Below are 11,519 nucleotides of genomic sequence, written 5' to 3'. Positions count from 1 at the left end.
CTCCTTCCTGTCTCTCTAGCAAGCCCAAAAGGACCCAGCCCCCTGCAGGTGCCCTGTGTGATCCTGCCCCTTCCTCAGTGGAGGGGCTCCTTCCTATCTCTCTAGCAAGCCCAACTCCTGTCTGACAGCTATTGCCCCTCCCCTTTCTCGTCCTTCTTTATTTCTTTATTCTAGCTCCTCATATGATGGACTGCTTCGTGTCTCAGCACCCATTCTGCCTCCCAGGAGAGGCCTCCCCAGGCCTTGCTGTACAATATAGGACTCTCCCCAACCACCTGCCCTGACCTCTCCAGTTCCATCATCCCACCATATGGTTCTCCTGAATTCCTTCATAGCACTTACCACTGCCTGAATAGTTGTGTATTTGCTTGTTTATTTATTGTTTATCACCTCTAGCCACAAAGCAATTTAGTGGAGAACAAATACTCTATCTCATTTTATCTGTGTCCCCAGTGCTCGAGAAAAATATATTGAGCAAAGCAGTGAGAAATTGCCTCCCCCTTTATCCTCTGCCTTATGTTCATATGATGGAAATGCTATTATTATTATTGTTTGTAAGTAACTGACTACCTATTTCTTCTGCTTTTAATGAAGGCTTTATTTAATCTTCATGAGATTTTCTAGGTATCCTATCCTATCCTATTATCTGCAAATAACAAAAAATTTTCCCCCTCCTTTACATACTTCTCATTTTGTTATTTTAATTCCTTTGACTGGTACTTCTACAACAATTTTAAATAATATTAGTGACGACAACAACAACCACTGACTTGTTATTGACTTCAGTAGAAACACTTGCCATGTAGGTTTTTACTATAAAACATGATAGTGACACTGGTATGAATGTGTGTGCGGTTTGGTCATGTTAAGGATGTATGGATCTAGATCCATTGTCGGAAGATTTTTAAAAATCAGATTGGATAGTCTCTTTGTTAATCTACCTTTCAGGATTTATTCAGATCAACAAATGATTGGTGATTAATATACTAAAGTGGTGTTATATGAATAGATTTTTTTTTTTTTTTACTATTGAGCTATTCCTGCCTTCTTGACTGAATTCCATGTGGTCTTTTTAAAACAATGCTTCCTTTTCTATTTGGTAAGGTTTTATCCAGGATCCCTGCAGCAACATTCATGACCACTCCCATGAGTACTTGGCTCCTCGTATGTGGTGCACTTTCCAGGGATGTTATTCATGAATCCATTTGGGATGAGAGCATCTCTACAAGTGAAGTTGAGATAGAGAAGGAAAAAGAAAACAGGAATCAGGAATTATGTCCTCACACAGGCTTACAATATGAAAAAAACATTGATAACTCTGTAAAAATACCTAAGCTCAACCACAGTGGATAAAATGCTCTGCAGAACAGTGTGTTTGTTCATTCAGAACATGCTCTGGATGAGAATACGAGAGGATACAACAATTCCCTCACAGTAAAAAGCCCTGACTTGTAGGAGAAAGGCTGGGGTGAACTTTCAAGGGCATCTGACCACCCTGTTGAGGAGAAAGGAGCAGCTGACGAATCTCCCACTGTACACCTGTCTTCAGTCATCAAGGAGTCCACTGTGACCTCATGATCCTCTACAATCTAATGGTGGTACACAAGCAGAGTAGGCGAAACTAAAATCTACTCTAATCAAGTAAGAGCGAGGAGGATTTCCCTTTCTCCCAGCTGGGTAACCACTTAGGCTTACTTAAGTCCAGGTTGAATGTAGTTTCACTAACAATTTTCTGATGGTCTACAGCAAAGAATGAAAGAATCAGTCCCTAAGCTAAGCAAAGCATAGAGACCTCAATTATGCTAAAATATTTAAATTATTTCATAAGTTAAGAGTAGATAATGATGCATAGTAAATTATGTCCTGCTGATAATACTAGGAGATACTTTGGCAAGATGGACATAAGTGTATTCTTTAAAACATTCTTTTTCTCCTTCTCTTTCTTTGTTCTTCTTAAAGTAGTTGCATTTTTAAAAGATTCTTCGAGAACCAGATGAGGAAGTCACAAAATACCCAGTTTTACACGGGATACTAATATCGAGAGGAAAAAGGGACACCAGAAATTATTTCATTGTTCTGAAATCTGTCAGTTCTTGAAAACAATATCATAATTAGAAAAGAAAGAATTATGTAGCATTGTGTTCTCAGATTTTCGATGTAACCAGTGAATCATGAGGCAAAAATCTTTTAAAATGGTTTCCCTAGAGCCCCGTCTGAGCCCAAGCCCCTAACATCTGAGAAAGAACTTTGTACCTGCCTGATGAGGGTAAAAACTATGTCTGTCATCCCACCTGTCCAGATAGTTCCCTAGGAATCTGAACAGGAACCCAGAAGGCATACAGAAGACCCACAGATGGTAGTCTGGGATACAAAAGGTAGACTCCTTAAATACCAGCCAAAGGATGCGTGTGTTAATGCCAGAAGCCCGTGTCCCGACATGAAATCTCTTAGGTGCCCTCGATCTAAGAGTCACCTGGGTGCGTGCCGCTTCCTGGGTCCAGCTGGTGGTGGCCCTCTGGGTCTGTGCTTGCCCTGTCGCAGCTGCACGCCTGCCCTGGCAGCGGGTGGGGCTGGGTCAGCCAGCTCCCGGCCCGGATGGGCTCCCAACAGCCACCGTCAACTCCCATGTTGACATGAAGCCATTTCAATGGAAATCCAGTTTTACAAAGTACAACTGACTGGTAATGAAGACATGAATGATGCTTATGAGAATTTTATTTAATTTTAAACCAATTGTGTGTTCTAATTCATTAATAAAGGGAAAAATAAAGAATACAGGAATGCCTAATCTCTTGTCATTATTCAAACACCAGAGAGTACTTCTTCATATAAGATTCTTAGGGAAATTGTCAATTTCCCATTTTCCCTGAAAATCTATTTTTATAGAAGAACGTGGGCCCGACTCCTTCTATAAAGAATTAGATTTGACTTTATTGGACATTATGTAAACAAGGGGGGAAAATGGTTCAACCAAGAGCTTGACTGAATTTTTCACAATTCTGTCAGTTTTGTTATTATATTGGTGGTCAAAAAATAACATTATAAGCAGCAAACAACTTGGTTTGGGTATGAATAAAGTATCTGAGGAAAATACCAAAGTCCTTATGAAAGACTCAAACATTGAAAAATGTGCTATGCTGCAGAGACCAAGGGCTTCCTTATGGGATGGAAGCTCTTCAACCCCAATCCTCTTTGAGCTGCTCCACTTTCCCTCGGGGTCAAGTTAAGGTCAAGTTTGGGCCATGGTGATTGTCATCAGATTTATCTGCAAGTGTTCCAGGTTAAAAACAAAGGCTTAGTAGAAGAAAATATCTACAAGCAGCCATGGCTCTACTCCATGAACTAAGTGGGAAAGAAAGAAAAACGGCCTTCTATGCCCCCTTTTTCTGCACTCAATGGGCTCTTAACTTCATTCTTTTTGGGCCATTTATAGACACCAAGTGGGCAAATCACTTATACTCTTTAGTCTTATTCCACTCATCTGTAAAATAGTAGCACCCACCTCATAGGACTACTTGAGAATTAAATTAGAGATGATTTATCAACTATTGTGACAGCAAAGGGCTCAGTGGGCCACTAACCACATGGTATTCCAACAGTATTAGCTAATATTACTATTGCACCTGAAGGAGAATGCAGTCTCCAAATGGAAGCATGGCACACGTCCCGGGGGAAAAAATAACAATACAATAATTTAAAACAGCACAACAAAAATACAGCTTAACAACTGTTTACACAGCATCTGCCTTGTGTTAGGTATTATAATCAGTCTAGAGATGTTTATGATACATGCATGGGAGGATGTGCATGTGTTATAGGCAGATACTACGTCATGTCATATCAGGGATTGGAGCATCCATGGACTTTGGTGTTCTCAAGGAACCAATTCTTCATGGATATCAAGGATGATTGCACATTTAGAGTGTGTCGTGCAGACACTTACAAAGTCGTAAGATGTTATAAGGAATGTGATAAAGGGAGTAGTTGCCTGGGATGGCTGTGCCATGCTGCGTGATGCTCAAGGTCAAAGTGTGGAACCTAAAACCGCCACCTTGTTGGGAGGAGGAGAAGGGTGGCGGGAATTGTGTCCCAAAGGGGTGGGAGAAGAACATCTTCTAGCAGGTTTCTGGCTGGCTTTCAGGACTTGGAAACCAACCCCTATGTGCCTCTGACACACGGAACATGGAAAACAGATTTATCTGTAAGTGTTCTAGGTTAGAAACTAAGGTAGGGAGGAGAGTGGAGGGAAAAAACGTATAAGAGAAAGGAGCGATAGCTACAAAACCAGGATGTGCCGAAAGCCAATTCAGGAAACCCTCTCATCCCAGAGACCCAAACAAGCGGGGTCTCAATAAGAAAAACCTTAGGCTACTATTTCCTTTTGCCTTTCAGAAAGAGAGATTGAAAGAGAAAGAGAGATTAAGGGAGAGAGTTCATTGTAAGCAACATGTCAGAAAAGCAAGGATAGGACTTTGTATAAATAAATACGCACATAGAAGCTGAACTATAACATTCTAATATTAAGAATGTAAGCGCCAACTTTCAGAAAGACTTCACCCTGCAACCATACCAATCAATGTAAGTGTGCCTCTGAGTGCAAAACCCCTGTTGACAGCTCTTTGGGGTGTTCATGTCGCCCCCAGCCCCAAGCCCAGAGGCCCACAAGGTCCTATCTGTATGGAACACCCAGGACACTCCCTGTCAGGCAGCCGTTCCCTCTGCCTCTGGGCAGCTGGCATGGTGTGTTTGATTGCTGTCACTGCCCAGAGGAGTGCTGAGTTTGTACATGTCATTGGGCAAGCACAGGAAGCCTGGTATGTTGTAGGCATAGTATTTCCTTCTGCCTTTCAGAGAGAGAGATTAGGAGAGGGTGTTCATGCTTTTTGAACAAAGGAAGGAGGGATTTGAGTCCTGGGAACCCCTCTCCCACAGCTCAGATCACTCACAGATGTCATTGGCCACCCTCCCATCGTGGAAGGTGGGCCCTGCACCCACTCTCAATTGGTCTACATACCCCCTGAACTGTGGAGTGTCATTTAAAGAAAATGCTTAAGATAACCTGTGAGGAGTAGGTGGCCCCAACAGGGTCACTGTAGGCACAATCTGCTCCAATTAAGTCCGTGGGTAGTTTGACCACCCTCTCTTTTATCTTTCCAAAGGGCCATTTTTCTTCCCATTCTTTAGGGTTTGGAAAGAAGACTCAAGATGTATATTTGATTTATTTTATTATTATTTTACTTTATTATTCTCTCTTTATTTCAGTGTCAGGGCACTTTGGACTAAGCCCCACATCACCTAGGTCCTGTGCACCTGTGACAGGCTTACTGGGATGGCCCCTGGCTGCCCAAGTGAGGGCCAGTGGTGATGAGTAGTAGCTGTGCTACCCCCCAAGAGGGTGAAGATGCAATGACGTCAGTGGCCCTTTTGATTCTGAGGCGTGTGACATTCACCGTTCACCTCACCAAGGCCATTGTCACCTTGCAGACAAGTCTGAGTTTGCTTTGGACAGAAGATTCTGGAATGTGTTCAAGCATTACTCATCTGCAGACTTTTTTATCCGATACATTTCATACTACTTGAATTATTACTCTCAATATCTGTGGTTTCATTTCTTTTACCTAGATTGAAGGGGGAAAGTGTAACAGGGCTTACTGAGTAAAGGCCCAAAGTGTGGCAGATGACCTAGATTTGAGGAAATTTAAACACAGCTTCATTGAGCCTTAGTGTCTGGCCCAAAGGCTGGAAGCAGAGGTTAGTCACTCTGTGACAAGCACAGCATACATGGGCTTGTTGAATTTCTTTTTTAAAGAATAGTCCCCAGCTGCCATTAATGTTCCTGACATTGGCCTCTGTGCCTGAGCTTTGAAAGCAAGTACCGTCAGAAGACTGTGCCCGCCAGCTCTGACGTCTCATCACTCCACCCAGGAATCACAGAGTCAGGATCTCTGCTGCAGGATTTAATACGAGAAGGAACAATCTGTAAAAAGTGTATGTGACCAAAGTTGGTTTACCAAGGCCCAAATAAGAGTTGTAATCTTCAGCATTGGCATTTTTAAAAACGTTTCACTGCAGTCTAAGATGCAAACAGAAAATACACACAAACTCATGTACCCTGAGTGTACAGCCTGATAAATTTTTACATCATTATTTTATTCTTGCTGTTTGGATGAATAGATCTTTATATACTTCAAAAATAAACAGAAGCCAAGCACATTAGATTATCCATCATTAAAACAGAAAATGATTGCTTAGAAGTCTACATAACCTCTGTCTTTGAATAGAGGCGAATTCACAATGAATGATCGGTTTTTTTAAGCTGGGAAACCTCTGTATGGTACAGAAAAGGCAGAGAGATTTTTCTATTGTCCTTCACATTCTGTTTTCAATCCAAATCCTTTATCAAGCCACATACTTATTTATCCTCTCTGCGTATGTTCTTGGGGTATTTATATTTAGCAGGAAAGCAATATCAATGAGCATCTCTGTTTTATTAAGTTTGTCACAGAATAGCTGGTCTGTTGGCCAGAATTTGTTAATCTGTTATCACAGCTTCATCCCAATACATCTTGGAGAGGCAGTTTTCCAACACATTCTTGGGTTCATACTTACGAATGGTGTTAACCCACTTGTTAACTCAACAGAGGGATAATTACCGATGTAAAACCTAAGTGCCATTTTCTGTGTGTTCACTACGTTTCCCAGGCAGCTTTCTCTCCCCTATGCCCCAGCTCCTTGCTGGGTTGATTTATGGTCCAAGCTGATCATTTCTTCCCAGGCTTCAGGATCCTGGACCGAGAGAGCTAAACAGAGAAGACCCTGAGGTGTAAGACTTCTTTTTTATGAGGAAAAAGTAGGAGGAAAATTCCTTATCTTTGCATAACCGGGGGCTGATGTTTTTAAAGTGTTATTATCAAATCACATTAATTAAGTAGCCAAGACTTCAGCTGGAGCCAGGGCAGTGTCCACATGAGGATTTGGGGATATCTGGTGTGTCTGGTGATTGGAAAACAGGCTGAGTCATCACTGAGCTGCATGTGGACTTGTGCTTATCTGAAGGAGGAGGGAGAGGGTGGTAGCGTGATGGTCTCAGCAGAGGGAGGAGGGAGGGGGGAAAAGGAAAGAGGCAAGGTCTACCTCCTGCCTCTTCTTTTAGCCCAAGGAGAGCCCCAGTCCCTGAAGGAAGATTTGCTTTTGGCACAAACTGCAAACCAGGAGAGAATCCCTGAGGCTGTAGAAAAGGAGGGATATGTCAGGGCTCAGGTGACAGTGGGTGACAGAGCACTGGGGAAGAGGACAATCTGACCTGTTTGTGGAGTCCTGAACTCCTGGGGTACAGGGAGGCACTAGCGTGACCTATGTGCATGGGGTGTGGGTGTGGGGCAGCAGACACAACCTGCTGACCAGGATATGAGGGACTGGGGGACACAACCAAGCTGGTCACTCAGGGGATCCACACAAAGGCAGGAGTCTGAAAATCTGTTATTTCTAGCAAACCGATTTCCATTGGAAATCACCATCTGGGAATAGGAAGACCTATCCTAGAGTAAGCTGGGTTAATTGAATCATGATTGTATTAGTCTTTTTAGGTTTTGACAGAGTATCCTTTTTCAGGCAGCAGACAATGTGGCCAAGGTGACATAAGAGTTCAAATGGGCCAGGTAGATACTCACTTTTGTGAACTAGCCTAAGATAGTTTGGTGGTTCAATGACGTGAGGTTCTTTGGTGGAATTTGAGCAGTGTCCAGTGATTGAAAGAAGGCTATCTCCTGCCCACAACCCCTTTGGGAACTAAAAGAAAATCTTAAGCCTCTCCAGCCAACTGACTATACCCGCTCTTGGCCGAAAGAATCCCTTCCAAAAAAAAAAAAAAAAAGAAAAACCTTAAATGAGTTGCAAGCCATGAGAAGTTATAGCCTAGTTATGGCCTGTCCCTTTCAGAATTATTCTTGATAACAATAAGGTAACAAATAATTAAGAAGCTTAAGGACATGGAAGACAAAGCTAAGACCACACCTGCAGGTCAATTTACTTATCAGATCACTTGAGTCTTGGTATCTGTCTGGTGGCTGGTCTCTGATTAACAGGCTTCCTCAACTTAAAACATTCCAAGCCTTTGGACAAAGTTGTATGTCTTTTTTTCTTTCTTTCTTTCTTTTTTTTTTTTTGTAAATTAAATCATAGCTGTGTACAATAATGCAATGATGGGGTACAATGTGCTGGTTTTGCGTACAATTTGAAATGCTTTCATCAAACTGGTCAACATAGCCTTCACGGCATTTTCTTAGTTATTGTGTTAAGACATTTATATTCCACACCTAGTAAATTTCACATGTACCCTTGTAAGATGCACTGTAGGTGTGGTCCCACCAATTACTCTCCCTCGATCCATCCTCCCTGCTTCTTTAACAAACTATAAATCAAAGAATCTTTAAACCCACCTATAACCTGTAAACCCTCCTGCTTCCAGATGTCCCACCTTTTCAGGCCAAACCAATGTACACCTTCCTCAGATTGATTTATGACTTTGCCTGTAATTCTTGTCTCCCTGAGTAGACAAAATCATACTGCAACCCAACTGTAGGCTAGACTACTTGCTCAAGGCTTCCTGGGTGTGGCTTTCCAGGTCGAGTAGTATATATTAAGCTAAAAACAAACCTCTTTAAATTATTTTACAGAGTTTGGATTTTTTTTCTGTTCTTCCTTTTTCCACAGAAATCATCTCTCTGGCAAAAGCATGCCACACAAACATTTATTAGCACAAAGACTGAAAAAAGAATCAAATCAAACAGATCCATCTGACAAGCTGAGGGAAGTCTCTGCTTTCTGAAGGAGCAGATCCCCTGTTGAAGGCACAGGGATGTCACAGTGATACAGGATTCCACCACTCAGGGCTAGACAGGGAGCCCCCCATTCTCTAGGCCCAGGTGAGCTCAGAGGTCAGACCCCCACTTCCAGGCACAAGCAGACTGCCTTCTTCAGGACACACCATCTGGGCTCTGATAAGATCATGAACAAAGCAGCCTTTGATGGTTTTTTGGGTGGTTCCACCTTGGGTAGGAGCACACACCCTAATTCCTTCTCAGGGACAAAGACTGTAAAGGACCTGATAACCTCCTCGCCCTAGTGAAGGAGGAACTACATTCATTCATTTGTTAATATACTAGTTATCTACAACTGGCAGCCATGTGTAATCCTCTAGACTTAAGACCCCTAGATAAAAGAGCCCACATGGAGATTCCTAAGTGAGTTCTTCAGTCTTTCCCCCTTCCCGAAGCTCTGGTGCTTTTTACTTTTTCTGTATTCCAATAAAAGTCCTATCTTACCACTGATCTGTGGTCCATGGGTTCATTCTTTGAATCCCCCGAGACCAAGGACCTACTGAAGAGTGAAATTCCAGTATCAACAGCAGCTCAGCAGAGTCCTCCTCTAGCAGGTGGCCAAGGCCCCAACTGCTCCAGTTGACATAAGGGTAGTGGCAATACCCCCACATCCCTCAAGCCAACCATGAATCTACAAAACTTCTCTTTTGCCAAAGAGAAGCTGTTTTCTAAAGTCTCTGACGCTAATTGACAAACCCTGGAGGGCACATTTAGAAATTTGAAGCATTTGCCTCTGGAATGTGACTCCTTGGTTAAAGTCCTTCACCTTGCAACTAATCACCCCTGAGGTATGAGTTTCTGCTCAGGGTCTTTCAAATGCTAAACAGCATTCCCAAGGTGTTGTTTAAAGCAACTGTGCTCACATGCCTTAACATTGCAGGGTTGATTGTGTTATATTTAAAATAAATTACCAGGTAAAGTAATAGATATGCAATACGCATCCACAGCAAAGGTGGCCCTTCACATAAAATAAAATCATCTGTCCCTTAAATCGTTTCTAGAACATAGACCAAACATAAAAAATTAAATAATTTTAATTTGTGTGCCATCCCTTATGAGATACTCTAACACATAAGACTTTATTTAATATTCATTTAGGGGTGAATATAACTCGTTGCAATAATGAAGAGCTCAAGATTTAGAGAGCACCAGGGTTTTACACAAGTTCCTGATTAGAGAACCTATTAATTTATGCCTTATCTATTCAACTAGCATTAATTGACAGCTTACTCTGTGCCAAACATTAGGATAGGCACTGGGGATGTAGTGGTGAGCAAGTGTATGAGTTACTTCTTGCTGGATAACAAATTAACCCAACACTTAGCAGCTTAATACAAGAAAATTTCTCATACTTCCTGTGGTTCAGGAGTGTGGGCATGCCTTACCTGGTGCCTCTGGTTCAGCATCTCTAGTGAGGCTGCAGTCAAATAATCAGCTTGGGCTACAGTTGTCTCAAATCACACAGGGGCTTAAGAATCTGCTCCCAAGCTCCCTTACATGGGTTCTCTTTGTCGGGCTGCCTTATAACATGGTAGACAGCTTCCCCCGGAAGGAGCAATCCAAGAAGATCACCCAGGAAAGCAGATCCAGCCTTTGCATTGCTTAATCTCACAAATAACCTCTGATTACTTCTACCAAAACCTAGCCAACAAGCCCAGCCCACACACAAATGGAGGGTATTACACAATAATGTGAGATCCAGGTAGCAAAAGAGCTGAGGCTGTCTCAGAGATTATCCATCAGTGAGAGCAAGTCCTACACTGCTGTGAAGGTTAATCTTCCATGTCAACCTGGCCAGGAGAAGAGATGCCCAGATAGCTGGGTATATGTGTGAGGGTGTTTCTAGAAGAGATTTGCATCTGAACTAGTAGACTGAGTAAAGCAGAGCCCTGTCACCAATGTGGGTGGGCCTCATTCCATCTCTGGAGAGATGGGATAAAAATAGGACAAAAAGCAGAAGAATGGTGATTTCCAACTCTCTCCTCCAGCTGGGACATCCATCTACTCCTGCCCTCAGACAACAGAACTTCTGGTTCTCAGGTCTTCAGATTCAGACAGGACTTGCATCATCAGCTCCCCTGGTCTGGGGTCTTTGGATTTGGACCCAGCTTTCCTGGGCCTCCGGCTTGCAGAAGGCAGATTGTAGGACTTCTCAGCCTCTGTAATCACATGAGCCAATACATATGAGCCAATACCTTTAATAAATCTTTTCTTGCATATCTATACACCATATTTTGCTGTGTATAATGTGCCCCTGTGTTTAATGCACACCTACATTTCTGGCCCAACTTTCAGGAAAAAATATTTTGTTTTAATTATTTAATTCAAATGTTTATTTGTATATATTTAGGTACTTGTTTTTTGTATTATAAAGGAATTTTAGTATTTATTTTTTAACATATTATGGTATAAGAAATTTTATGTAACACATAATTACAAAATATAAGAACAGATACAAGGTACAAAAATTGTATGTACTGATAACAAATAGTATTGCCCATGTATAGCACACATCCTTATTTTTCCTTCAAAAACTTGGGCAATGGGGCGGCACCTGTGGCTCAGTGAATAGGGTGCCGGCCCCATATACCGAAGGTGGTGGTTTCAAACCCAGCCCTGGTCAAAAACTGCAATAAATAA

This window comes from Otolemur garnettii, unplaced genomic scaffold (genome assembly GCF_000181295.1).
Source record: "Otolemur garnettii isolate 467f Iridium unplaced genomic scaffold, OtoGar3 scaffold00079, whole genome shotgun sequence".
Classification (NCBI taxonomy): Eukaryota; Metazoa; Chordata; class Mammalia; order Primates; family Galagidae; genus Otolemur; species Otolemur garnettii.
The sequence above is the reverse complement of the archived record's forward strand: the minus strand, read 5'-3'. Positions refer to the sequence as shown.